We start from the raw sequence: 11,690 nt of genomic DNA, 5'->3' as shown, positions 1-11,690 counted from the left end.
TGGGCCCGTGAGCCGTGGCCGCTGAGCCTGCGCGTCCGGAGCCTGTGCTCCGCAACGGGAGAGGCCACAACAGTGTGAGGCCCGCGTGCCACAAAAAAAAAAAAAAAAAAAAAAAAAAAAAGAAGCAGCACAGGGTGAAGAGTGCAACATTCTTGGTGTGCACGTCAAAACAGAAGTGCACATATACGCTCATAAATGCGGAGAAAACGTCTTCTAGAAGGACACGCGAGACACCATAACAGCGACCGCCTTTGGGGAGAGGAGCTGGTTGGGGGCGGCCTTTCCTCTCCATCTTACACATTTCAGTATAATTTGGATTTTCTAATAATAGGCATGAATTGCATTTTTAAAATGCTACACAGGGATCTCTGAACAGTGAGCCTGGGGCTACTATATATATTTTTCTTTAAAAAAAGAAAGAGAAAAAAACACAGAAAGAAAAACAGATTAATCTAATCAGGGCTGGAGCCCAGAAATAAGCCCAATATCAAGACTAGAGAGTAGGCCAATTCTCCTACTATGTTCGAGGGACACAAAGGCTAAAGGAAAAACAACAAAAAAGCAAGCACAGCCCCTTTGTGAAGGAACTCACAGTCCGGTAGGAAAGACATATACCCAGATAATTGCCACCCAGGATGATAAATTCAAGAACCAAGGCAGACCTCTTTATCCCAAAGGGACACGGCGTCAGTTGACGTGCCAACACCCCCCCTGGGGAGAGGCTGGCCTACATTTGGATTTTGCACTTGACTTTTGAAGTGTGGTACTTTTTTTTTTTTTTTTTTTTTTTGCGGTACGCGGGCCTCTCTCTGTTGTGGTCCCTCCCGTTGCGGAGCACAGGCTCCGGACGCGCAGGCTCAGCGGCCATGGCTCACGGGCCCAGCCGCTCCGCGGCACGTGGGATCCTCCCGGACCGGGGCACGAACCCGTGTCCCCTGCATCGGCAGGTGGACTCTCAACCACTGCGCCACCAGGGAAGCCCTGTGGTACTTTTTAAACTGGTTATGACCCATTGGTGGGTCACGAAAGCAATTTAGAGGTTGCTACTAGTATTTAAAAATTGTGCAGCCAACGTCTTAGTGTGATTTTAAGATTTAATAACTTCAGAAGCATAAATGCTCCAAACATACCAAAAAATGACATTTGAAAGGTTAGATATCTACATTTTAAATATGTTGACGTTTCTTATCCAGATTCTTATGATAGCCCTGTCTAGTGGCTCTAGCTGATTTTCAGACTTTGGAAAACCATTCATGAACGGATGGTCAGTGACTAAAGGGATTGCCTTTGTGAGCCCAGCCTTGTGATCTTATGAGGATTGGAGGCACACGTGAGTCTGGACATGACCTCAAGGAGGTGGACCAGGTATCTGAGGTGCCCACAGGAGAGGACTCCTCTACCTGCTCGTCCGTCCAGATTACAGCACTCACAAAGACTTAAAATGAAAACGACAACATTCAAATGTCAGGAAACTAAGTATAAAAGGAATTTAAATAAGTAAATACTCAACTGATGTATTCTGTAGGTTTGTAGCATTTACACTTCTTCAGTTATTAAGACTTAAAACTACACTAAGACTTTGGGGGCGACCCTGTATCCCAATATGAAATTAAAGATAAACAGTGGTGTGTGTGTGGTGGTTGATGTAGATACCGTTTTATAAAACTTCTGTGACTTTATAGACAGGGATGCAATTCAAACAGATTTCTTATTTGAGACTTAATGAAGTTTGGGAAACATTGCTGAATCGGCCATTTACTGTTTTCTGTCTGCACAGAAACCCCCTTCTTTCAGAAGAGGCCCTTTGAAGCCTGTGGTGCTGGTGGGAACTGCCAGTCGGGCAGTCAGACCCCACCCCCCAACACACACACCACGATGGGCAGGGCAGGCGGATGTGACCCAGGGCCCAACTTCTGCTTGGGCACAAGGGACCTCTGGTCCCAGAACTGGGAGCTCGGGAGCTGCCCAGGGTCACCGGGGTGGGGAGTCCCTGGCTGTTCCACCCCTGCCTCCCCTGTATGTGAGCGACTCAAATCCTGGTTCTGCGAAAGCCCACCTGAACCCAGTTTCTGTCACTGACAGCCAGAGTCCTGACCACGGCCACTGTCCACCCACATCCCACTCCGCAAGCCCAGAACATCTCATGTTCTGCCAGGAGGCTCTTGCCTCTGTCAAATACCAGCTGCACAGCAGTGGGGTTGGGTAGGGGGGGCTGCTCCAGGGTGGTGCCCAAGGCCTCACATTTATCTGGGTTACTAACTGGTCTTCTAGACAACATCATAATAATGGAAAGCCGGGCTTCCCTGGTGGCGCAGTGGTTGAGAGTCCGCCTGCCGATGCAGGGGACACGGGTTCGTGCCCCGGTCCGGGAGGATCCCACATGCCGCGGAGCGGCTGGGCCCGTGAGCCATGGCCGCTGAGCCTGCGCGTCCGGAGCCTGTGCTCCGCAACGGGAGAGGCCACGGCAGTGAGAGGCCTGCGTACCGCAAAAAAAAAAAAAAATAAATAAAAATAATGGAAAGCCTTCCATTATTTAAAAAAAAAAAAGTTAAAAAATCACTCTTTATTACACTTTGCCCTTATTTTATAAAAAATGTGTAAGAGCGACTGAGACAAGGATGGAAACCCTTCTGGAGGTTGGGACTCTTTAGCCTCAGTCCAGTGCTCTTTGCTTCAAGACGGTGAGCTGTGTGCACGACAGCAAAGGAAAAGAATAAAGGGAGACCGTGTGCAAAATGCTGGAACTGCTCTGTCGAAGCCTTTGTCTGGAAGAGCAGTCGGTAAGGACTTTACTGGGACTTCCCTGGCGGTCCAGTGGTTAGGACTTGGCGCTGTCACTGCTGGGGCCCAGGTTCCATCCCTGGTTGGGGAACTAAGATCCCGCAAGCTGCATAGTGCGGCCAAAAGATAAAGGATTTTACCTGCGTACCTGCTCGTCTTTAAGTTCTGCTTTGGCAGGTACATACCTCATGCATTCAAGCAACACGATGGTGGGGGGCCCTAAGGAGGGGAGCTCAGCTGAGCCTGAGGGGCGCAGGGGAGGCCTTGGAAGGGACGAGAATCCTGAGCTGGGTCTGAGAAGAGCTGGCCAGGCCTGGAACATCCCGGCTTTCCCAGTGACTCCTTGGAGCTTGGTGTGACTGCAGGGAGGGGGTGGGAGGCCAGGAGTGCAGGGCCCGGACTAGAGAACTTACATAGGACAAGGCACTGAGGGGCCACCGGAAGCTTCAAAGTGGGGAGAAACAGGATGAGAGCTGCATTTGGGAGCACTATGTGGGGATGCACTGGCAAGACAGGAGGCAGGAAGGTTCAAAGCACAGGTGAGTGGGGTGTTCAAAGCGCAGCTGAGAGAGGTAAGGGCCTGAACCGAGAGGCTAAACGAATTGGGCCCTCAGCTCTGTCTTTGCCGAATGAGTCTCGAAGGCCCAAGGCGACCCCTCAGGGCTCTCAGGGTCTGAGTCCCGCTCTGGGGCTTGGTCTCCTGTGGCCGGTGGGGCAGCCGTGCCCCACAGCTCGGCCAGGACCAGGCCTGGAGGCAGGATGCACCCAGTAGCTGCTCAGAGCACTGATTGCAGATCTCACAAGAGGCCGTCACCATTGTTCATTTCTGGTCCATGCCCTTGGTCCTGAGAATGTTGCATGGTACCCATGCCTTAAGGGCTGCACTGTGTTCTTCCACAAATTCATATGTTGAGGTCCGAACCCTCAGTACCCCAGACTATGACTGTATCTGGAGAGAGGGTCTAAAAAGAGGTAAGTTCAGTCAGGTTATTAGGGTGGGTCCTAATCCAATCTGACTGGCGTCCTTATAAGAGGAAACGTGGACACACGGAGAGACAGCAGGGAAGCTTGCACACAGAGGAAAAACCACGTGAGGACCCAGCAAGAAGGCAGCGTGTGCAACCAAGGAGAGAGGCCTCAGGAGAGACCAGACCCCCGACACCTTGACCTCACAGTTCTGGAGAAAATACACTTCTGTTGTTTAAGCCACCCAGTCTGTGGTACTTCGTTATGGCAGCCCTAGCAGACGAATACCCCAAGTGCAAATGAAAGTAAATCAATTTAATGAAAACTGTGAATTGGTGACAGACAGCTGGTGTCATCCCGGCTGGCCCCCAGAGCAGGCACGGGACTGAGACCCCGCCCTGGTCAGCTCAGTGACCAGCGTCTCAGCAGGTTAGAGACTAGTTCTAACTTCACACGTTCGGGGCTGCTTTTCTAATTCAGCTTTTCCACCAATGGAGGCAGGTGGAGGGAGGCCAGGAGCCCAAGACCGGAGTCCCCCAGAGGCCAAGAGGGGATGGGTGGCGGAGGGGATGGGAGGGTGCTGTAGGGTGCACAGGGGCTTGGAAGGAGGCTTCTCAGAGCCCCCAGGGGCCACGTGCATAGCTAACAGGCAGCACATCACCATTTATGGCTGCCCTGGCTGATCCAGGCCCCATACACAGGCTGAAGTAGAGCAGAGATGGGGGGAGATAGAGGCAGAGAGACAGCTGTCTGTCTGTCTGTCTGTCTGTCTGTCAGCCTAAGGAGATGGGTCTGCTGTGGAGTCCTGCAAATAGGGTCTGTTGGACCCTGTGACCAGCCACCTGAGCTGCCTTCTGCTGTGGCTGCACCAACGCCCCTGCCCCCCAGTTAGTCCGGACTGGTTTTAGACAGGGAGGACCATGGCTCCACCAGGCAGGCAGAGGGGGAGGCCGGCCTGTCCCTCCCTCCCCCCGTAGGAGGCAACGACAGAGATAACAGGAAGCTCTCCGGGGGCCGCAGCATCCCCCATGCGCCGCCCCGCAGCCTGGGTCGGGCCAACTGACCCCTCCTTCTCCGGAGAGGGTTTCCTGGCGCAAGGGCTGCTTCCAGGCTCCCACTCAGGCGGGAGCGGGCGGGACATGGCTGGCACTCCTTCCAGAAGGATTCCATCAGGCAGTCAGGCTGTTCATCCTCCGCATTCAGAGGGGAACGTGGGCTGTGGGGCGAGCAGAGAGAGCGGAGCCGGCGCCAGTCCCCGGGGCGCCGGCTCTGGGTGGGGAGGACGGGCCAGCAGAGGTCAGGACCAGGCCGCTCTCTCCGCCCGCACCATCAAAACAACTCAGCCACCCTCGCTCCAGGCTGAGGCCGCTCAGGCCAGCTCTCTAAATCCACACGTGCAGCCGGACAAGGCACGTGCCCCGTGACAAGAAACTGAAGTCTTCTTGTCCCAAACTGGCCCCCTCAACGTGTCCATTTTATCCCTGCGGTCACAGCATCTTGACACTTTATCACGGCTTGGGAATGTTGATTTTTTTTTTTCTTTCTTTTGTCCATGCCACACGGCATGCGGGATCTTAGGTCCCTGACCAAGGATTGAACCCCAGCTCCCTGCAGTGGAAGTGTGGAGTCCTAACCACTGGACCGCCAGGGAATTTCCTGCTGTTTCCTTTCTGTGCTGACTTCTAGACTCTCCCTGCCTTTGAGAGCCGTCTGGGGTCCGCCTCCTCATTCTCCCCACTCCTGTCTCAATCACTCAGTGCCTTCATAGGCACGGTGTCCTCGACTCCACTCTCCTACAACCATCTGCTCTGAGGACAGCTTAAAACGCCGACTTCATGACGCTCTTCTGCCAAAGCCCCATAATGACGGTGGCCACGTTCAATGCAAACAACCCCTGGCTTTCGAAGCTCTCCTGCTTCCAGACTCAGGGAGGTCAGTCTCTAAGGGCTTACTGGCAAGTGCCGTCCTCTCCCACCCACCACGCGTGCCATGGGGTGCGGGGGCGGGCTGGAACGTAGGGTCATCCTTGGGACCACAGCCTCGGGCACAGGATCTGTCCTTGGCTGTTCACCCCTGAGCCCCTCTCCTCCTTCCTCTGTCTGGATGGGGTCCTCTGAGATCACAGGATCTGACCTGGACGGTCTTGAGCTCATGTTATTATTCTACCCGCGGTCAGCAGAGCCCGGGAGCCGAGTGGAGGGGCTGCGGGGACCCCTGCGAGGAGGAGGGGGAGGGGCAGAGGGGCGGAGACCCTCCCCCAGAGCAGCTCCGCTTTTCCTCTGTGCACTGGGCTTCCTCCCGTATAAGGTTAAAGAGGGAAAAAGGTATCTGGGGCATTAAAAAATGTTAGAAAGCCACTGATCTAACATGGCTTCTACCCGGTACAAAACTCCAGCTGATAAAACCTTTGATGAATTGCCCGTTATCCAGTCTGTTTGAAGACGTCTCACATTGGGGCGATGACTACCTTTCGGAGCCGGCTGCCTCTCTGGGGCATAATACACCGCTCTAGGGATGCACTGCAGGCAGGCGACACGCAGGCCGGGGCTAGAGGCCTGGGCGTGAAGAGAAATAAGACTCCAGCTGCCCAGGGCAGCCCTACGAGGAGGCAGCACCTGCCTTTCGGCAGGAACCGACAGAGTTTTCTTTCCTTTTTGTTGTCATTGCAGCTTTTTCATTCAGCAAGTTCTTTCTGGGTGCCGCTTGTCCGCCGGGCCTGTTGTAGGAGCTGGGGACGTGGCCATGAACGTGGCACGCAAGGACCCTGCTCTCATGGGCTGACATTCCACTGGGGCAGACAATGCAGGCTAAAATAAAAGATGATCTCAGCCCGTACTGAGTGCTGAGAAGGAAGCCAGCCGGATGGGACGATGTACCGGGGGGAATTTATATCCGCCAAGGTGGCCAAGGACACAGAGACTTGAAAGGGGAGGAGAAGCAATCTGTGAAGATCTAGGCTGGGGAGAGTCGGCCAGGCAAGGGAGGGGCAGCGCCAGGCCTGCCGCGCGCGTGTGTGTGTGTGTGTGTGTGTGTGTGTGTGTGTGTGTGTGTGTGTGTGTGTGTGTGAGAGAGAGAGAGAGAGAGAGAGAGAGAGCACTGAGCGGAGGGGGCAGGGCAGCTGGGAGAAGAGGCAGAGGGGCAGGGTCCTGCTGGGCCTCAGGGGCCCTGGTAAGAGCCCGGAGTTTATTCTGTGAGCGATGGAAGCCACTGGGGGCTGCAAGCAGGAGAACAGGAGATGAGGTTTCTATGTTACACACAGCACGCTGGTTGCGGGGTGGGGCTTGGGTGGGGTACACACCCGAGGCAGGGAGACTGCTTGGGAGGTTACTGAACAGCCGGATGAGCCCCGGACTGGAGCAGCGGCCAGAAAGATGGGCAGACGTGGCAGCAGGCAGGAGGCCTTCTGGAGACACAGGTGACAGGACTGGCTGATGGAGTGACTGCGGGTGGGCAGGAGAGGGAAAAGAAAAAACCAGGAAGACACGTGGGCTCTGGGTCTGAGCAGCTGGGGGAGTGGTGCTAGACTCTCAATGGGGTGAAGATCACTGGGCTTGGGGAGGAGGTGCAGGGCATGCCAGGGGGACAGAAATGAGGCACCCTTGTCAGACACGACTGTCCGCGGTGCTCATTAGACAACAGAGCGGGGGTGTCCGGGGGGCAGCTGGGACGGTGCTGGGCTGGGCATATACATTTGGGCACCATCAACCACAGACCAGGAGGCCGATCGTGGCCAGCGTACTCTGGGAGATGGCGGTGGTGGTCCAGGCCCTGATGTAAGCGCTCCACTTGATGTTATGGGCAGGAGCTTTTCTAGCAAAGAGCAAAGGAGAGTACCTGCTAAGCCACTGACTCGAGGGGCAGGGCTGTGGGGAGAGGGAGAAAGAGAGAGGTTCAGGAGCTGAACACTGCCCCAGGGCATGAGGAGCCAGCCTGTAGGGTGGTCCAAACGTCCAGGCCAAAGGGACCATCCCAGACTCCGACCTCAGATCCCAATCAGGGCACGTTCACAAGCCCCAAACACACTCCGTCTGGCTCAGACATCAGCCTGCCAGATTCAATCCTATCAGATTAACAGTTTTTGGCACTGTTCCTATAAATCGGATTTAGAGGACATCAAAAGCTTCATTAAAAAAAAATACCCTGAAGCAGCAATCAGGCATCTACCAGACCCTCAATCAGTGAGTATTAGGCTGAATTCTAGTCTCCACCTTTGGGGATTAACAGAGAAGGTCAAGGGCGGGGAAGAAAACTAAGGGACTGACCAAATCAGATCTGAGAGGGTCAGAAGAAGTGAAATCATTGTGCTGGGGAAAGCCAGGCTGAAGAATTTTGACCATGACTAACTCCAAGGGCAATAACAGAATGCAGGGGGCCAGCATTTAAGATCTCTTGAGGAGGCCTCCACCCGAGGAAGGGAAACCAGTTTTAGATCATGAGGAATAAAGACAAAGAATGGTCTGACCCTGGAGTAGGTTTACAGATCTTCATAGAAGGCCACTGGGCCAGAGGTATTTTCTTGTCTTCAGATTGATCTCAGACTCTGAGCCTTCGGCAAGGAAGAATCCGGCCGGGAGAAAGAGTATTAATACCACGGTCACAGAATTAGGCCCTTGCTGAGACCAAGCCCAGGGGTGCCTCAACCAGACTGTCCAGAGGGTTAGCAATGTCTGCAAGGATTTCTAACTTGAAAATGTTAAACATGAGCACGAACTTCCCTGGCGGCCCAGTGGTTAAGAATCCGCCTGCCAGTGCAGGGGACACAGGTTCTATCCCTGGTCCGGGAAGATCCTACATGCCGCGGAGCAACTAAGCCCATGTGCCACAACTGCCACAACTACTGAGCCCGCGTGCCACAACTACTGAAGCCCACAAGCCTGGAGCCCGTGCTCCGCAACAAGAGAAGCCACCGCAATGATAAGCCCGCGCACCGAAACGAAGAGTAGCCCCTGCTCGCCAGAACTAGAGAAAGCCTGTGCGCAGCAATGAAGACCCAACGCAGCCAAAACAAACACACAAAGAAAAAAAACAAAAAAAACACGAGCGTGTGCGTGCACGTGTGCACGCACACACACACTCTACCCAGGCCCTGAAACAAGAGCTGACGACTAGAAAGCAGACAATCCCAGATTGTTACAGAGGTGTCAGACATCATTTTAGTTCAACCCCTTCATTTTGTAGATGGGAAATCTACAAGGTTAAGTGACTTCCCCAAGTCCTAAGGTTACGCAGAGGCAAAAATATTAGATAAGCAAGTTCTTCAGGCTATTTAATCTCATTAGCTATCTTTTTTTTTTTTTTTTGCGGTGCGCGGGCCTCTCACTGTTGCGGCCTCTCCCGTTGCGGAGCACAGGCTCCGGAGGCGCAGGCTCAGCGGCCATGGCTCACGGGCCCAGCCGCTCCGCGGCATGTGGGATCTTCCCGGACCGGGGCACGAACCCGTGTCCCCTGCATCGGCAGGCGGACTCTCAACCGCTGCGCCACCAGGGAAGCCCCTCATTAGCTATTCTTTAGCCACCTTGGCCAGGAGAAAGTGACCCATGCGCCCACCTCCCTGGCAAGAGAGAAGGAATGATTGCTATTAGCATCCCAGGCTTCCTTTTTTGGTTCTGATCAGGCAGCAGGCAATCAGAATGGCAGCCAACAGCTCTGTCTGTGCATCAGGGCCTGATAGGAGGAGGTTTCTGGACCCCTCTTCCATTTATCTGTCCTTAACAGGGGCAAACCGAGTGCACTCAGACTCAGGTTGTTCCAGAAATGCTCTGGCTACCAGGGACTTGGCATTTCTCAAAAAGAACGTCCACCAAGGGTCTAAGTTGGTCTCACCCCTCCCATGCTGTGGTTTGGGCCGATGGCCTGGGAAGGAAAAGACTACAAAAAAGAAACTGTCTAAAAGTGAACACGCTCAATGTTTTATCTCTAACTCCCTGAAGGCAGACAGCTTTCTTCTTAAGGTATGTTCTTTAGGAGTTTACGTCTTCCCACTAAGTAGAAAAATTCTGACAGCTACATTTTCTATGTGCAAACAAGACTCTATCTCTGAAAGAATGAACGAAATTTAGCTATTAGGAAAGCCCCAACTTCTTTCTCGTATGAAAAAAAATTATGAGCTTAAAGGACTTTACAGAACATACCCTCTTGCAGCTCTAAATGCTGAACTCTGCTTACAGCCCTCTGCGTCCTCTTGTGTGGTTGATGTACATCTTTGTGATGATTGTGAAGACATTATTCCTGTTTTGTGTTCAGCTTTCTTCCTTACTTATTTCTACCAATTTGCTTACTAATCAAATGTCCTAATTAATGGACATTTGGGTTATTTCTGTTTCCCACCCCCCCCAGAAAATCACTAGATCTGATACAGACTGCTTGTATCCCCCAGAATTCATATGCTGAACCCCCAATGTGATGGTACTTGGAGGTGGGACCTAGGGGAGGCCATTAGGTTTAATGAGGTCATGACAGTGGGGGCCCCCATGATGAGGTTAGGGCCCTCATAAGAAGAGGAAGACACCAGAGTGTCCTCTGTGCTGTGTGAGGACACAGCAAAAAGGCAGCTGTCAGCTGGCTGGGAAGTGGGTTCTCACCAGGAACCGAATCTGCCAGTACCTTGATCTTGGACTCTCAGCCTCCAGAACTGGGAGAAATAAATGTCTGTTGTTTCAACCAGTCAATCTACAGTACTTTGTTATAGCAGCCCGGGCGGACTCAAAGTGGTATGAACAACTGCCAGATATCTGTTAGCCTCCACTAAACTGGCTTCTGTTAAGAGAACAGAAAAGTGGAGTCATGCTGACATCACGAAGGTCAGGACATGAAAAAGAAAAACTGAAAATAAAATACAATAAAAAAAAAATAAATGAAGCTCAGGACAGATGATGGGGGATGGCATTTACCTGCTTCTTGATCATTCTGGGAGGGCCAGGGGCTCTGCAGCTCCCGGGGGCAGGCCCGCGGTGACAAGGCTGGTGACAAGACGGACCTAACAGCAAGATAACTTCAGAAAAGGTGAACCAGGGCCCGGCTGCGTGTCGAGGACAGACAGAGGAGGCTCTGCAGCTCAATCAGACCAGCACCCCTAGAGTGCCCGAAAACCCCAGCCGTTTCCTGAGAAATTCCCCACTAGGTTCCTTTTTCCCGACATTGTATGTTGGAAAATTCCAAACCTACAGAGAAGTTGACAGAATAATACAATGAACACTCATATACCCTTTCACCTAGATTCACCAATCCTTAACATTTTTCCATCCATCTTTGTACCCTCTCTCCATACACACCCATGATCTGTGTGCGTGTGTGTGTGGAACTATTTGAAGCATGACATGTTTATCCCTTAATGTTGCATCGGCAGGCGGACGCGCAACCGCTGCGCCACCAGGGAAGCCCCAAATATTCTTTATAGCTCCCCATGCCCCCGCTCTACCCCACCCCCACCCCAAATCCAGAATCCAATCAATGATCAGGCATTTCATTTGTCTTTCCTGTCTCTTTAGTCTCCTTCAATCTCAAACAGTCTCCCTGCCTGTGACGTTGGCCAGCTGCCTTATAGGAAGTCCCTACTCCGTTTCTGAGTAGACTGAGGGCCAAGCACCAGGATGTCTGAGTCCTGGCACAGACAGAGCGATGTGACTCCAGTACTACTGAATGACACTTGACCCTTGACCACTGTTTGGTATCCTACAATACAGCCTTGCTAGAATCCGCATCTCCATTAGGTAAGAGGACTGCAAATCCTAAAATCCTAGCCTATACCTCAGCACCCAAAAAGCACTGCTTCCTGGGCTTAAAAGGGACCAGCTCCTGTTCTTGACGTTGTTCTCCCTGATTCTTTCTTTTTTTCTTTCTTTTTTTTTTTTTTTTTTTTATGGTATGCGCGCCTCCCCCTGTTGTCGCCTCTCCCGTTGCGGAGCACAGGCTCCGGACGCGCAGGCCCAGCGGCCATGGCTCAC

General features: G+C 52.8%; 2 protein-coding genes across 14 annotated transcripts in view; one reads left to right on the top strand and one right to left on the bottom strand.

Annotated features, from left to right (window-relative positions):
• Window positions 1-11,690, top strand: part of METTL23 (methyltransferase 23, arginine) — a 115,470-nt gene that overhangs the window by 72,737 nt on the left and 31,043 nt on the right. For 6 of the 13 annotated variants that reach the window (XR_003678170.2, XR_008616523.1, XR_008616521.1 and 3 more), the window contains 2 exons: window positions 5,326-5,679; window positions 6,417-11,070. The exons of 3 other annotated variants lie outside the window; for them this stretch is intronic. The gene's annotated coding sequence lies outside the window, so the exon portion shown is untranslated. 4 more of the 13 variants (XR_008616517.1, XR_003678161.1, XR_008616519.1 and 1 more) reach the window with 4 other exon arrangements.
• Window positions 1-11,690, bottom strand: part of MXRA7 (matrix remodeling associated 7) — a 40,910-nt gene that overhangs the window by 17,396 nt on the left and 11,824 nt on the right. The gene's annotated exons all lie outside the window — the stretch shown is intronic.

The sequence above is a fragment of the Physeter macrocephalus genome, unplaced genomic scaffold, assembly GCF_002837175.3.
Source record: "Physeter macrocephalus isolate SW-GA unplaced genomic scaffold, ASM283717v5 random_62, whole genome shotgun sequence".
Taxonomy (NCBI): Eukaryota; Metazoa; Chordata; class Mammalia; order Artiodactyla; family Physeteridae; genus Physeter; species Physeter macrocephalus.
The sequence above is the reverse complement of the archived record's forward strand: the minus strand, read 5'-3'. Positions and strand labels throughout refer to the sequence as shown.